Consider the following 17,817-nt stretch of genomic DNA (forward strand, 5'->3'; position numbering starts at 1 on the left):
AAATTAAAGATTTAGGTTAAATGGAAAATTAAATTAATTTTATATTAATTCGGAGGTTAGTTAAACACTCACAAAAGTACTAATAGTACCGCCAAAATTAATAACCATAGACAAGACAAAGAAGAACTCTAAAGAGATAGAGAAATTTACGCATATATAAATTTAGGAGATATTCAATTGAATAAATAGTGGATATAGGATCCATTGGCATGAATAAAAGGTCAATAGAGAGATAGTAGTTGAATTGAAGGACTTAATATTGGCCAAAGACAAGAATAGATTGTGTTGCTGTTATTACTAAAATGTTCTTCTTGTTTGTAATTGTTCAGTGTTGAGAACTGTGTGTGTCGTTTTGGGGGCCCGTGTGTACGTTTGTCTGTCTGTCTGTCTAAATGTCAGAAAGAGTGATAAAAGTGGTTAGAATTGTGCTAAAAGGATTGATGAAGTAGAGATAAAATGGAATCAATAATTAGTAACCAACAAAAGGCAACTGATGAGTGATGAGATTTTATTGAGGAAAATAATTAAAAAATTTACAAAAAGAAATCAATAAAGGGGAAAAGACATATTCCAATTTGAAAATAAAATAAAATAACTTTTACGATGGGATAGGCTCAAAGAAAAGAGATAGAAAAATAGCCTAATGTGCGTTTTATGAAAAGATTGAACCCAGACGCCTCGGCTGGTTTAGAAAGATGAGTGAAGATATGGAAAGACAAAGACCCCAAAAAAGATAAAAGAAAAATGGGAAGAGCGAAACAAAATTATGACACTTTTGAGCAATACAAAGTCAGAATGGCAGCTGTGTTTAAAAATCACAGCGGGCTACAAGAAAATGGTAATGTAAATGGGCCATTTCAACAGCAGTTGAAGAATGCTTTACATGCAGATTCAAGAGAGAGAACAGACGACAGAGAGGAGGAAGAAGAGGAGCACACAGGCGAAAAACATTAAGCTGTTGGCGTCGTGGTAAAGAAGGCCATATAGCAAGAGATTGCCATGAGAGTTTCTAGATGTAGAGGTCCTCCTAAATTTACAAGAGATATTGGCCTTTGATGAAATAACTGAGCTGAAATAACTGTATTCGTAATAGGTCACCGATTACCCTTTTTTATGTGACACTGGTGCATGAAGGATTGCTTATAATAAATCAATTCCAAATGATAGGGCAAGTGAGAAAGGTGCCATAGTCAGATTTTCAAGTGTAAAACTGTAGAAAGTAACAGAATTCGAACCTGTGTGGTTGAAGTACCCAGAAGGACACTGAGTTGGTTGCATAAATTGAACTTAGTTTTATTTTTACAGAACAATGAGCCCAAGTTGTGGGGATGTGATTAATTTACAGAAAAAGATTAGTGATGACACAATTTATACTTACTTACCAGGATGGCCGAGTGGTCTAAGGCGCCGCGTTCAGGACCCAGTCTCCCCAGGAGGCCTGGGTTCGAATCTCGAATTTCCCCATTGTGGGACTAATAAAGGGAATATTATCATTATTATTATTATTACATGATCCAACTGACAAGGTATATCATTTTGATGATGGTTTTTACTTAATTGTATACTTTTGTCTCCTTCAGAAAGGGAGAAGTAGGTGTTATGAAAACTTAATTGAATGAAGCTTTTGAAAGTGAGCATGAGAAACCTTTGCAAGAGCATAGGTGTTTCCTGATTTTGTCATTTTTGATTCAACACATTGATAGTTTTGAGTAGTTTTGGCAAGGCTACAGTGAATTCGGAAATCAGGAAAAGAGAAAACTTTGACAGGAGGCAAAGAGGAGGTGTGGTCGAAAATCATGAGTGTGTTGAAGAAACAGCAGGTCCCAAGTGAGGAGAAGGAAGTCAGAGAGAGAGTTTAGTGATTAAAGAAGGTGTCATTTGAAGAAATGAATGAGGATAGGAATTAGATTCTGCTTTTTGGTGAATTGAAGAAATATTTTATATTTCATATTTCAGTTGATTATGTTTGTATTAAGATAGACCAGAAATGGAATCAAATGCAGAGATAGAAATGACACAGGGAAAAATTTGGCTAGAAGGGCTAGAATTTTCATTAAAATAGAAAAGAAATTAGAGACTACAAATAACATTAATGTGTACCTATTCACTTTGAGGTAGAACTGGTTGAAGTAAAATGAGTCACAGAGTTAGAAATATAGGAAATGAAATAGAATTAACATGTTTACTTTTATGATAAGAAATTTGTGATTAGGTGAAGAGAAAAGAAATTACAGGCTTTTCAAATAAAATAACACAATTTAAATTGGCTGACTTGTCAAATGGAGGAGAAAATCCTAAATTATGCACAAAAGTATGAACGTGTTGAGCAGAAAGAGAGAGAAAAATAAAGAACCAGAAAGTCCTGTTATAAACATTACTTTTTCAGGACCAGTCGTGATAGCAACTGAGGATCACGTGATATAAAAAACAAAGATAAAAAAAGTAAGTGTAGAAGCAGTTCTACATCAACGTGCGTTTTACTTATTAGGCCGTGATGCACTGACACAATTGGACCTTAATTTCAGAGTCAATAAGCAAGGGCGAATTCAAACAAACGTCAAAACTTTAAAAGCGCGCATTATCAGTGATAAGCAAAAAGAAAAAACATTACCAGAGCCTTAAAACCAATAACAGAGAAGTAAATGATGTTTTTATAGAGGTGTAATTATTGTCGGCATGAATTGCAAATTACTCAGAAATCACACGGCCATTGCTGGACATCATTTATGACCAGCCAATGACATTTGCGGAAGAGAAAAATTGTTTGAACACTTGAGGCTGACAAAGCTTTTTGAACTTGTCAAGCATTAACTCATTGATTATGATGTGTTAGCACTACCAACTTGATATTTAACCGCTAAATTGAGTCATGGAAATTCCCATGTCTCAACAGGGGGGATTGATATCCAAAGTACAGCTAGGACAACAAACCTTTTTAAAATTTTTGTAGGTCATGTCTAGTGTGTAGTAAACATAATGTTCAAGGGAACATGAGACCAAAAAGGAGCATCTTAACGCACTACCAAATTACTATGAGCATTGAGCAAACAGTGACTGCAAAAAATGGCTTCATGGACTTGTGTTGCTGCAGGAACACAGGAAAGTGAATCCATTTGCATATTAGTCACAATAATTGGATCCCGTGGTGAGAGCCACGTCAGAGTGTGTTCAAGCAGTCTTCACTGCTGCTTAAGGAATCAAAAAATGACATTCTTGTCCACCACATTCACATTGCACGGCGACCTAATTGTCACAGGGACACATTACACTGATAAGGTGCGGTGCGTTTCAGCCCAGCGTCACTTTTTCCCGCACCAGTAGAAGGCGCCACACGACTGTGGAAGCCGCTCCAAATTATCACCAAACCGCGACTTGACCTTATGGACACCTTTTTTTTCCCGACTGGAGAGACATTTTTTTTTTAGGACATTTTTCTCCCGACTGGAGGAACATTTTTTGTTTTGGGGATTGCAAATAGAAATTTCGTTTCAAGGGATACTAGGTTGTGTATGTTCAGGACAAGCAGCATGATGTTTTGCACAGATTCAGGCGTGTAAGACACAAAAACCAGGTGCACATTCCAGACTGATAAGAAAGAAATGAGGTGCACATTCCGGACTGATGAGGAGTAGAAGGGTTTGAGAACCAAGGTCACAAAACAGATAATTTGTAAGAGAGAAATTGTGAGAAAAAGCAGGAAGAGCGTAGGCGGGTGTGAGCTAGTCAAAATTTGGGGTTTCCCATCTTGTATGGGTTGTATGGTTACAATGTGAACTGACGGTCAAAATAAATGTTCATGTGTTCTGTCGACATTGGGCAAACAAGGGCTTTAAAACCACAACAGAAAAATTAAAGTTGTGCATAAAACGTGTCTAAATAATTATTTGAAAAAGCAAAACTTACTTAATAAAAATGACCCAATTATAATTGGAAACTGCCTCGCTGACAATGCAGCGAAGTCGGCAGCCCAAGGCATGACCACAAAGTTGGCACTGCAATACTATAAGGGAAAATGAACACACACACACACCCCTACTTGCTTTTGTGACATTGTTGGGCCACCTGAGCAAAACTCACATTGTGGGAACCACCCTTTCTGGTGGTTGTACAGCTCTGGAAAAAATAAAATCAGGCAGTGTCCAGGAATTTAGTTAAACACAAAAACCACTTCAAATTACCAATTAAACAAAGTACAGGGTCCTTCACCTGACTACAGACGATCTTCTGGGGACTTTATTTGGTTTTAATCACTTTTGGGGTCTGCATCTATGCACACTCCCTGGTTTTGCTACCTTCCCGGGTACCACATACACACTGCTTGGTTTCTCTGCCTTCGTGGGTACCACATACACATTGCTTGGTTTCTCTGCCTTCCTGGGTACTACATACACACTGCCTGGTTTCGCTACCTTCCTGGGTACTAGTCACACAAACGTCAGACGACTCAGCACATACCGACTGTCTCAGCACTACACACTTTCACTCCAAGGCAGTACTGTGAACCAACTTACTGACAAGAGGTAGTATTTAGAATTTTAAAAAGTGCTTGAAAGGTTTTGTTCATGTCAAACCAACAGATGACATTATTATTATTATTTAAATCAGTATTAAACAGCATCAGCATAGGTTCAAGATATTATACAGACTATATACGATAAAAAAATACTAAACCACCCTTGCTTTTCCGTCATTTCTTGTATAAGTTAACACATATATAGTTGCATAACATTTGTTTATACAAATGTAACGATTAAAAAGTAGCTGATTAGAGTTTTAATTCGAGAAAATAACGAGAATCTAGCCATTGTCCTTTTTATTTACTATAGTAACAAAAATCACTTAAGTTGCATCAATAGCGATGGCATTGTAGAATTAGAATTAGAAATCCCTTTATTGTCATTGTACTCAAGAGTGCAACGAGATTAGAGAGCTCCCCTCTCCAGTGCAATACAACAATAATACAGACAAATATATAAATTAGATAAATAAGAGAGTGCAATGGAAAATAATACTGAAGGGTATATAAAAACACATCACGATGCTGTTCTGCAAGGTAAGGGTGGTCTCGTGTGTGTGTGAGAGTTCAGAATAGAGATGGCTCTCGGAAAGAAACTGTTTCTCAGTCTATTGGTCCTCGATTTGATGCATCTGTAGCGCCTGCCAGAGGGCATCAGGTCAAACAGGTGGGAGTTTGGGTGGGTATTGTCTTTGACAATGTACTGTCTCAAACAGTTTTCCCCCCCCCCTTTTTTTAAATTTTGTATTCATTAATCTGTAATAAAAATGGACATTATATTTTGGTTAATAAAATTAACAAGAAATAAAAGTAAAGGGTGGTCTAATACTTTTTTCAAGATTGTCCTAACATACATTTAATGCTTACAGTATATGTCTTCGGAAGAAGCGCAGCATTAGATTTTTTTGGTTCTCTCTCTTTGACTTCTGAATTTGAATTTCTGTCACAGATGTGCTTGAATTCTATTTTGGATGATTTGTGTTAAACTGCACAAATATTTGAAGAGCCATAGAATTCAAGAATCACACCAGTGCTGCTACTCCTCCGAACGGGTGAACGCCCTCGATTAACAACCTGCGTTGAGGTGGCTTTTGAGATTCGTGGTGAGGGAGAAAAATCTTTGAAGGCATTCTTAGACTTCAAGAGAGGGACCACAATTTCCAAAGATTCACTTCCGTCTGAATCAGAGGCCTCACTTGTATCCGGAATATATTCATCTCCACTGTCATCTGAGTTGGAGTAATAATGCTTATCCATTCCAAAGTCAGCCTGTTTTTTTAATCTAAAAAACAACAACAACAGCGAAATATAAAGGATAGAAGGCAGGAGACCAATAAAATATATGCAATTTGCTTGTAAGATTCCCTGAAATCTATATGGGTTGTTTACCTGTATACTTTTGGTCGTCCTGAGCCTTGGGATAGTAATATGGTCTGGGTCTGAGGCGCAAAGTTCAGGAGCAGGATTTGACAATGATTCGTCAGAATCTGTGTCGTTATTCCAAGGAAGATTCAGCCCATATTTTTTGTCCAAGGGAGGAGACTGGGTTACATCAGAGTCCTAGAGAAAATTGAGAACCCATTAAATACTTAATTCCCAGAGGAATCTGCACAGAAAAAGGTCTTAATTCTATTTGGAAAAAAAACAAACTAAAATATTGATGAATGATATGACAAAATAATGTAATAACAAAATTAGAATGATTTTAGGAAATTATTTGCAAAACCAAAACATTGTGGTACGATAATAATGCATATAATTATTCTACGCAGCTATATTTAACAAAAACACTTAATTGACCGTAACAAAAAGCTCCCGGGAGGAAAACTACATTAAATGTTTTTTTACAGGGCAGTGAAAATATTGGAAAATAAAAAAAATAATAAATAAATAAAATAATATAAAAAAAGATTTCAATGTGTATCGATGGACCCATATGAAATACTTATATCGCTATGTACTTATCAGCCATATCGCCCAGCCCAATATGAAACTGCAACTTCAAAACCTCGGGCCATAACAGGATTGTAACATGGGATGCATATCTTCATTCCTAAATTTGTAGATCCCGAGGAGGCTGCTCAATGGTCCTGGTAATCTAAACCTCAACCAATTCGGTCACAGCCAATGTTCTCCATCCTTGTTAAGAAGTTTTGAAATGATTTAATAGATATACTATTGCAAACTATACCAGAATTTTAGACAATTTAAACTTTTGATCACAATTTTACCTATTTTCTAAAAATCTGAAGAATTCACTTAGAATCCACATGCCAAATCACCTGCTGTGGACACATAGGTTCTGTTCTGACAGATAATTCAGTTACAGGTTGTGTACTTAAAGCCAATAAGAGGGCAATGCAGCAGTCGACAGCCTGACGAAAGCTTAAATCTCCCAATGAGAGAACTGTGGTGGCTGGTAGGTTCTTAGATTGTAACATAGTAAAGACATATACTACGCATAACTGTATATCATATGATGATGAGGGAAAATATTATTAGCTACGATTTATGTCCAGATATATTAGAAAACTTGTCCAACCAGCACAGGTCTATCTAACTGTAATTTTAACATCTCAAGACACGACAGGATGACCACATGATACGCATACCTCCTTTTCAGAGTCTGTCAAACCTTGAGAAGGCTGCTTCGATGTTCTGGTGGCATCAACCTCAGCCGATTCAGTCATTGTCGATTGTCCTCCATCCTAATGAACAAGTTGAATATTAATTTAATGAATTAAAAAAAGAAAATGGATCAGAATTTTACACATTTTTAGGCTTTGGCCACCCAAAACAAAAACTAACAAGTTCACGAATGAAACAAAAGCAATTACTTTAGCGCATGACAATTAATCTTCAGTAGAGATATGTTGTGACTGATATTTCAGTCACAGGTTGTCTTTTGAATGCCACCAGGGACGCAATGGAGTACAGGACAGCCAAAAGTCTTCTTGTCGGACAGCTGTAGTGGCTGGTAGGTTCTAAGATTATAACATAGTAAAGGCACATACAACTCCTAACTGTATTTCATATGATAATGAAGGAAAAGATGATTAGCTATGATTTATGTCAACAATAAAAATGGCTCTACGGGGTCCCCACAAACACAAACCTGACAGTTGGGTGTCAGATGGCCAACATACCTACTCGCAATTCAACTCAACTGGACCCCACAACACAAGAAAAAGCTGAGTGAGCCTCAAACCAGACATACACATTCACTGACAAATATCCTGTGACACCAGATATATTAGAAGTCTTGTCTAATCAGCACACGTCTATCTAACTGCAATTTTAACATCTCAAGACACGACAGGATGAGCACACGATACGCATACCTCCATTTCTGAGTCTGTAAAGCCTGGAGGAGGCTGCTTTGATGTTTTAGTAGCATCATAAATTTATTGAATTAATTATATTTGAGGTTGGATTAGATTTTTACACATTTTAAGCCTTAGCCACCCAAAACAAAACATAAGCTCATGAATGAAATAAAACTAATTAATTTCGCCCATGCCAATTAATCTTCTGTAGACACGTGTTGTGACCAGTGTTGTTTTTGGCAGGCATTTTAGATTTTGTCCAAGTCATTTGGACAAAGTGCTGATTTGTTTACATCACATTTAGTCATCCCAATTCGTTATAGTTTTAGTCCAGTTTTAGTCAACGAAAACTAAAAAAAGGGTTTTAGTCCAGTTTTAGTCGACGGAAACGCAAAAAAAGTTTTACCCTAGTTTTCGTCAATTTATTCACAAAGGTTTTAGTCCAAGCGGCACGGTGGCCCAACTGGTTAGCATGATGGCCTCACAATATTGAGGTCGTAGGTACGATTCTGGCTCCGGCCTTCCTGAGTGGAGTTTGCATGTTCTCCCTGTGTCTGCGTGGGTTTCCTCTGGGTAATACGGTTTCTTCCCATATTCTTAAAACATGCATGGCAAGTTGCTTGGACACTCTAATTGCCCCTAGGCATGAGTGTGAGCGTGGATGGTTGTTCATCTATGTATGCCCTGCGATTGGCTGGACACCAATTCAGGGTGTACCTCGCCTACTGCCGAAGACAGCTGGGATAGGCTCCAACACCCCCCGCGACCCTAGTGAGGAGAAGCGGTACAGATAACGGATGGATGGATGGATGGATGGGTTTAAGTCCATTTGAGTTAAAACAAGGCATTCAAGGTTTCCACCCAATAACAAAGACTTTTGGATGGACTACTAAGGATTCTTCATTACAAACAGAAAAAAGTGGCAACAGTGGAATCAATGCTCACTGCTCCAAAATAAGCCGAGAAGCAAAACATTTTGTTGGGCAACTGTTGTGGCTTTATTTCACTAAAAGCAACATAAAATAATTTATGAACCACATGCTAACAATTTTGTCTCGTCAACGAAAAAAATTCATGTACATCACGTCATGTTTTCGTCATAAAAGAACCTCGTTTAGCTTGTCATCGTCATTAAAAAAGGGGCGTTAACGAAGTATTTTCGTCATAGTCATCAGTGACGAAAACAACACTGGTTGTGACTGATATTTCAGTCCCAGGTTGTCTCCTGAACACCACCAATTGGGCAAGGGAGCGCAGGAAAGCCTGGGGTCTTCTATTTTGACAGTATAGAAAGGCTAAATATCAAATTGAAACAGTGTTTTATATCATGAATATAAAGGGTTGGTGCTGGTTCTGGTAGGGAAACCACAACATAAAGATGTCCTTTATTAGTCCCACAATGGGGATATTTGCAATATGGCATATGATGGCCTAACAGGGCCACCGCCCAGAAAGGAGTAATGCAGAACTTTGTAATACTGTCACTCCCTGACCAGTTCGTTGTTCCTGCAGAGCCAAACTTTGACTCAGACCCACAAATTTGAATTACAGATAGTGGACAATGGAGAACTCCCCCAGTCAGTCAGCATGTTCAACTTCCATAGAAACCTCACATACATTTATTAGATTGCCAAACTAATTGGAAACTACATCACCAGAACACCACAAGTGGGCTCTGTTATTGTACTTAAAGATGCATCTTACAAACCTGTGTTCTCCAAGGCCAGTCAGCTGGTCCATAGTCTTAAGTTATTTCTTCGCCAACATCAATGTCTCGGAGCGCAAACAGACAGAGGTGTGGTCAGTCCTCTGTTGTCATCTTCTTCATTTTACAGTTGGGGTGCATGTGGTCATCATTAACCAGTCTTCCCAGACTGCCATCTTCTTGAGCTGCATCAACACTTAAAATAGATTTAAAAAAAAAAATAAAAAATTATTCAATCAATGTCAGAAATTAATCTTTGAGACAATCTTGTGTACACAAAACATAAAAATAGGAAATCCACAATTTTTAAATCTTCTAAATCAAATCATACAAGAAATTACTATTGGAATCAGACCCTATTAACAGCTTGTCTTTGAGACTTCAGGTCTATATTTTCATTTGTAAAGATTCAACGCATGAATAAAAGTAATTATACATTTTTGCTTAGAGAATGATTTTTCCCCTAACACTTATGGGATGAGTATGTGTTTATTTTTTTAAATAAAAACAAAAATAAGATAACATCTCAATCTTAGCCTCACCTCCAAGTTTTTTCTTGCCGGCGGAAGTCAAACAAAAAGACAGTGCCTCTTCCATCCATCTTCCTGCGTTGAGATTCATCAGAATCTATCAATTTTCCTCTGTACTCCATAATAAAGAATAAAGTCGTCTTTCCTGAAAGGGGCCTTGGTAAATACTCCTCGACCTAGTTAACAGGGAAATCAAGTTAGCTTCCTAATATTTTTAAGCACACAAATAAGGAGTCATCGTATTCATTTGGGCCACTATACTAATGTAGGGTGGTTTGAAACATTGCTTCTTGTGAGGGATAGAGCAGAGCCCTTCTTTATGATTTTAAAGGAACAGACCAGCCAAAATTCATTTTCCAGCATTGCATTAGCCAGTATGTATTAGGACTGAAAGTACAAATGTCAATGGCACCTGGTTACGTAAAAAAAAAAACTTTACGTTTATTTAGTTTCAAAACAATGACATCCACTGTACACAGTCATATTGGATCGCGTCACGTGATGTCTGTGACGTATTACGTGCTTTACACTAGACTATCAAAATCAGACTTGTTAACCGGTCTATTGTGGTATAAAAATGCCGGAGGGCGTCATCAAGTACAGCCTTAATTTAGATAGAACTCCTACCATCAGGTTTCACGCTCACTGAAATAACTTGAAACTGACAAAAGTGGCAAATTGTGGCAAAAGAAAAGGTCAAGACACTCTTAATGTAAAATAACCACTTAAAAAACGATGTCAGCTTGGTTATCAGAAAACAATAATATATCTTAGCAAAAGCGTTAACATCATACCTTTAAATGAGTTTATATACTTCGCTTCTAACTCTGCAGTCTTGTCCAGACCCTTGACTGCATGTTCAATAGTATCCTGCTTTGGGGACTTCCTGCATCTCAGGGAAGGCATTGTTTATTCTATAAAGAAAAAAGACAGTTTTGTGTTGATAATTATTCATACTATAGGCTAAATGGAGTTTTAACAATATCAGCGTAAGAAAAATAAATTATAAATTAAAAAAAATATCAATCCCTCCATCCCAATTAACGATTTCAACCATAATAGTTTATATTGAAGTTTAAACAACAGACACAGACAGATTTATGCAGTGTGACTACAAAAATCTTACCAAAATTGCATTCACAGTAACCTTTGCTTTAAGAATCATGTAATTAACCAGTGAACATCGTGTCTTACACAAAAATTAATGACAGAAATTATCATGGTACTTGCATTCTGTTGTTCTATAACAAAAGTGCAAGCTGTTAGCTCCGCAAAGCTAACGCAACAAGCTAGCGTCCCTCGTGCTCACATTCAATGCAAACCTGACCACCGGATGACAATACGCGTCGGTTTAGTTCTTTAAATGAGTAAAAGCACCATGACGTTTTATAATTATTCAATGCTTAACTGGAGCTCGTCAATTATGTCGATGTAGGAGCACATGTTTGCTAGGCCAGTGTTGTAGGCCCACATCCATGGTGCTACTTTGTATAGTGTTTTCCACACAACTATCTCTAACCATGAACAAATGCACTCGAGGCATGTTTTGAATAAAAACAAACGAAAAACACTTACCCATCCGTTTCAACAGCAGTTTGAACTTCGAAGTGGTGATATTCTCCAGCGTTAAGCACCTGCTCGAACTGCGAATAGGTCAAATTCAACAGCGTCTTTTTTCTGTCCTAATATTGCAACACTCGGCGCGACAGGACGTCACTTTCGGCGCGACATCTTTTCCTCCGCTTTTATCCACCGGGCGAGTAAACGCAACTATGGTTTCGTGCACCACCACATGCAACACTTGCACCATTCTCATGGAAAGACTCTCCCTGCTAGAGGGACGTGTCCGCCAGCTAGAGCAGAGTAATGTGGTAAGCGTAAACGTGGCGGACACGACTGTTAGCACGGGTTGTAGCCAACCTGCTAGTCTGGTTCGCATTGGCCGAAAACGGCTTGCTAATCGCGGTGAGCCTGTTAAGACACATAGCAGTTCCATTCCACCTCGGTCTCATGGCTCCCGCACCTTAGTGATAGGTGACTCCATTACCCGCAACATTAAGCTTGAAAATCCAGCCACAGTAATGTGTATTCTAATTTTTTTTCTTTTCCGGTTCCGGCGCCGCGCGAGTGGCTGCCTGTTTACAGCAGCGTGGCTCACTATTGAGCCTTTTTCATGTGTTTTTTCCCTTATATATACACTCGGTGTTGTCATGATCCGTCCTGTCATGCCTTGTCTTGTTGTTATTGTTTTCCCAGCTGAATGGGCGTTTCCCTCCAGCCTTACCTCCTCGATCCGTGCCGCCCTTGCGGAACAGACGTGCCCACCGGTTGCGCACCAGGCTCTGATCAACACCATGATTACTACGCTACTTAAGCCAAGGGAACGGACTCCTCAGCGTCGGAATATTGCTCATCGCTCACGACTCATGATCCCACGTCTCGATCTCGTACCTCTCGATCTCGCTCCTTGTTCTCGCTCCTTGTTCTCGCTCCTTGTTCTCGCTCCTTGTTCTCGCTCCTTGTTCTCGCTCTGCATTTGCAGTAGACGCTTTTTGTTCCCTCGTTTATATCCAGCTAAGGCTACTCTCCTTTGTTTTCTCGTTTGTTCGTTTGGCTCCCTCTTGCCCTTCAGCGGTAAGCAATTTAAGTTCTATGTTCCTTGCCTTTTGCAAGCGATTTCTGTTTTGCCGTCAGTTCCTTTTTTCCTGGCGTGACCTTTCCGCCAGCGCGTTTAGTTCTCTAGTTGTCGGCACCCTGATTGTATTGATTATATTGATTGGAAAATATATACCATTTGTAGCAATAAATACCTTTGTAAACTCGCATCTTGCTGTGTCTGCAATTTTGGGGTCCACTCCGCGACTCCCAGTGTTCGCTGGGAGGCGCGCACAACAGGTGTTATATTTGACGCAACTATGTCATTTCAAATGCACATTAAAAATATTACTCGAACTGCGTTTTTTTCATCTGCGTAACATTGCTAAAATTCGCCCAATTCTATCAACGTGTGACGCGGAAATCTTAATCCATGCGTTTGTTACGTCTCGCCTCGACTATTGTAACGCTTTGCTCTCGGGTCTCCCCATGTCGAGTATTAAAAGTCTGCAGTTAGTTCAAAATGCAGCAGCTAGACTCTTAACTAAGACGAGAAAATTTGATCATATTAGCCAATTTGCATTGGCTTCCGGTCCACTTGAGATGTGATTTTAAAGTTCTGCTACTTACTTTTAAAATATTGCACGGCTTAGCACCTTATCTCGTTGACCTCGTGGTACCATATGTTCCGTCCCGAAACCTTCGCTCACAAAATGCTGGTCTTTTAGTGATCCCGCGAGCCAAAAAGAAGTCCGCAGGTCCTAGAGCGTTCTCTATTCGGGCACCAATGCTTTGGAATGCACTACCCTCAGATATTAGAGGCGCCACTTCAGTAGAAATGTTCAAAACACTATTAAAGACTCATTTATGCTCTTGTGCATTTAGCTGAAATATTTGTTGGCCTGTTTACTGCCGCTTTTTTTTTCTTTTGTTTTCTTTTGTGCCCCCTTTTCCCCCGGCTGGGGGATTAGGTGACGGTGACCCACTAGGAAGTTTAAGGCATTGACCAACTGGGCATGCACCTGTTCCAGTGATGTCGTCTTCCTGCAGCGCGACATTTGATCAATTTATTTATATACTTTAGCATCTAATTTAATTATTTGTTGGCCTGTTTACTGCCGGTTCTTCTCTTTTCTGCCCCCTCCTTCCCCTGCTTGGGAATTAGGTGATGGGGACATGCTTTGAAGATTACGGCACTGACGAACCGGGAAGGGACCTGCTCTGCCGAAGTCGTCTTCATGCAGCGCCTTTTCTGATTTCCTTATATTTCAGCACTTCATTGAACTACTTGTTGGCCTGTTTGCTATTTCTGTTCTTTCTTTTCTGTTCCCAATTCCCCGAATTAGGTGATGGCGATTCACTTGGAAGTGGCTGTACTGAATTTACACCAACTGACTGGTACAAGATCGAAGGCTCATCTTCGGATATGCTGCCATGGATATTACGGCCCTGGATGAGGACCCACTCCACTGAAGTCATCTTCCTGCAGCACTTCATTCAATTGACTCTTATATTATCTCATCTATTATTGCATAGCATCATTGTATGTGTCAAATATTGCCCAGTTGGCATCCATTGCAGCCTGGTCCTCCTGGAAGGGGGATTCCCCCATCTGTGGTCCCTTCTCAAGGTTTCTCACTTTTCCCCTAATGAGGTTTTGTGAGTTTTTCCTTTCCCTCCTGGGGGTTAAGATTGGGGATGTCGATTGTGGCTATGTAAAGCCCTTTGAGACTGTCTGTGATTAAGGGCTATACAAATAAAATTGACTTGACTTGACTTAATAAGGACGCGACGAGAGGAGGAGCGCTTGCTTTTTCGTCAGCACGCCCCGCACGGGTGGTGCTGCTTTATCACTCTCTATCTGTGCCCGCCCGCCGGCATGTCGATAGAAAAATAATATTCCTTTAAACATTACTTTCATCTTCTTAACGTTTTGTAGTGAATTTAACAGGTTCACCACTTTTTTCAAATACACCAATGGAAAACGGGTCTTAATTGAGGAAACATACAAAGAGCATCTCACAAACACCTTATGATGAGCAATGTAATTTGATCATGTTTTTTGTCACTGCCTGGACGTCGGGTTCACTGGCCTGGTGGCAGTGGCTTGTAAACACTGTCACTGAGTGGGAACGGATCTCAAGGTGGGTCAAACTAACCCAAGCAGTGGATCGGTCAGTTTTTTAAATTTATTAATTTTTTAATTTTATGTATTTATTTATTATTTAATACAAGGACTTCGGCTCACTACCAGTGGGCGGGACCAAAGAATTTGGGTTTCCTTTGAGCTAGGAGGCAGTCAAAGGCAGTCCAATCCCCTGCAACATAAAGCGCCTAGCTCTGGGGACATGGAATGTCATTTCTCTGGTAGGGAATGAACCCGAGCTGGTGTGTGACTAGACCAGTGGTTCTCAATTATTTCCTGTCATGCCCCCCCTACCAAGAAGAAAACAATTCGCACCCCCCCCCACCACAATTTATTTTACATTTCGTACTAATGTACATGTTCTTTGCATTTTAATGTTAGATTGTCAATAAAATATCTTACCTTGACAAAGCTAAATTGATAAAAAAAATATATCATTTTGAGAACGACTATTGTGAGGATCTCGAAACTCAGTACTCTGTGGTGCTAATATTGATGAGATGATAAATATTTACTATACGTTTTTGTTTTTTAACTTTAAGAAATCAAACAGTTATTAATACGTACATAATATAGAAAAGACAAAAAGAGCAAGGGGGATTTTAAACAAAAATTCTTCATAAAGCAACAGTTTTAATAATATACGTTTTTTTTTGTTTACAATACGTTTGACGTCGAACCTCTTTGTCGTGATGACGTCAGCCACTTCCGTGGTCCAGCCTGAGAGCATCTACTAAATTGCTCACGTAGACGTCGTCTTATTTTGTTTCGATAACTAATGGTTGCAATGCAACATTTCTGTTCATAGCTGCTGGCTCTCCGCCCAAACGCGGTTCGAGTCAGACTTCTGTTAAAAGTCGAGCGTCCATCGAAGCAATTCATTTTAGCGATTAGCGCGCTTAGCGCCTCCTTGCTTGCCTCCTCATTTAGAACGCTACTTGTTTGCAGTGTTGTTTATTTGCCATCACGTTGCTTGTTGCTGCTGCTGTGCGCGGACTTACATATAGTTCCAATGAAGTCCGTTGTGCTGCGGCGCAAGATAGCTTGGCGCGGGGCATTTAAGGAGCGGCGAAAGAAATCACTTCACTTTTTTTTTAATCAGTGCTGCGTGACAGCGCGACCCTTTTTTTTTTTAATCAGTACTGCGTGACAGGGCGACACTTTTTTAAAACCAGTACTGCGTGAACTAGGGGCACAAACAGCTTTGACGAGCTCAAACTGGCGTTGTCTGAGATCGCCTTTTTCTGTCCCAAAACCATGCAAAAAAACATGTCCCCCAGGGTCCCACACGCCCCCCCTCAGCATCGCACCGCGCCCCCCCACTATTTGAGAATCAGACAGAGTCGGACTCGGCTCCAGACACAGTGTGTGCTCTGGTATCAGTCCTCTCAAGGGGTTTTGGACTCTGTTCCACTCTGGAGTTCCCCAATGTGATATTTCCAGGGCAGGTGTGGGTTTATTCCCCCTGGGTTGGTGCTTGTAAATTGGCGTTCATCCCAGTGGACGAGAGTGAAGCCTCCCTCCGCCTTCAGTTCGGGGGCGGGTCCTGAATGTTGTTTGTGCTGATCCACAAAATTTTTAATCATTGGACTTCTGTGACTGTCATGTCATGTTCAATGATCAATTTTGTGGTTATCGTATTTGCGACTGCATGTTTTGGACACTCGGGTGAAGAGAGGGACGGATCTTTCAACTGATCAACACCTGGTGGTGCGTTGACGATTGTGGGAGACGTCAGTCCAACCTGGCAAACCCGAATCTATTGTGAGGGTTTGCTGGGAACTTCTGACAGAATCCCCTGTCAGAAAGAGCTTCAACTCCCACCTACAGCAGAACTTTGAACATGTCCTGGAGGAATCGGGGGACATTGAGTCAGAGTGGACCATGATTCATGGGTCAATTGTTGAAGCATCCAATCTGAGCTGTGGTCGTGGTAGATGTCATTTCAGCAATTCCCAAACCCGCTGTTGGACCTCAGTGGAGCGGGATGCCGACAAGCTGGAGAAGGTGTCTTTCTGAGTGTATCCTGTGGGTGTCTGTAGACAGCTGACGGGTACCAGCTGGCCAAGCGAAATGCACCTGTGGCAGTCGCCGTAGCAAAAATTCAGGCTTGGGAGAAGTTTGCCGAACTCAAACAAAATGCTTCCAGGAATTCTGGTCCTTGTCGATAGACCGGTCGATCTATAATCTTACCCTCAGCTATGGTCACCAGATGTGGGTCGTGATCGAAAGAATGTGATCCTGGATATAAGCGGCCAAAATAAGTTTCCTCCACATATCCCTTTTAGATAGGGTGAGAAGCTTGGTCATCCAGGAGGGACTCAGAGACGATCTGCTCCTCCTCTAACTTGAGAGGCGCCAGATGAGGAGCCTCGGGCAGTTGTTTAGGATTTCTCCGGGACGCCTCCTTGGTGAGGCATCCCGTACTTGTCTCACTGGCAGGGGGCCCGAGGAATTTCTCTGCTAACACCTTTGAATCCCCCGAAAGAGTTTGAAGAAGTAGCTGGGAAGAGGGAAGTCTGGGCTTCCCCGTTAAAGATGTTGCCACCATGAACCATCCCAGGATAAGTGGTAGAAAATGGATGAATGGATGGATTAATAGTTTAAACCACAAACATTATTGACTGAAATTTTCCATTTTATTGGATTTTTTTTATCTACCCAGTAATGTAACATTGACATTAAAAACTTATTTTTCTATGGAGTCCAGAACAAGCGGTAAGGAAAGGCAGCTTAATTTATGAAGCACATTTCATTCGCAAGGCACAATGTGCTTCACACAAGCAAAGACACATCACAAACGCATTTACAAACACCACAGTGAATGAATTCAGATTGAAGACAGCTGTACTGTAGGGATGATTCTTATTTTCATATTTATTTCTACTGCATAGTATTTCTGTTTTTTGTGTTAACATGAGTTTCTTGATGCAAAAGGTTTGGATGCCCCTGCTGTACTATTTTGTATGGTGGGGTAGGCATAAGCTTGTTCTTCAGCT

The sequence above is a fragment of the Idiotropiscis lumnitzeri genome, unplaced genomic scaffold, assembly GCF_059441095.1.
Source record: "Idiotropiscis lumnitzeri isolate Australia: NSW breed Sydney's pygmy pipehorse unplaced genomic scaffold, RoL_Ilum_1.0 HiC_scaffold_146, whole genome shotgun sequence".
Classification (NCBI taxonomy): domain Eukaryota; kingdom Metazoa; phylum Chordata; class Actinopteri; order Syngnathiformes; family Syngnathidae; genus Idiotropiscis; species Idiotropiscis lumnitzeri.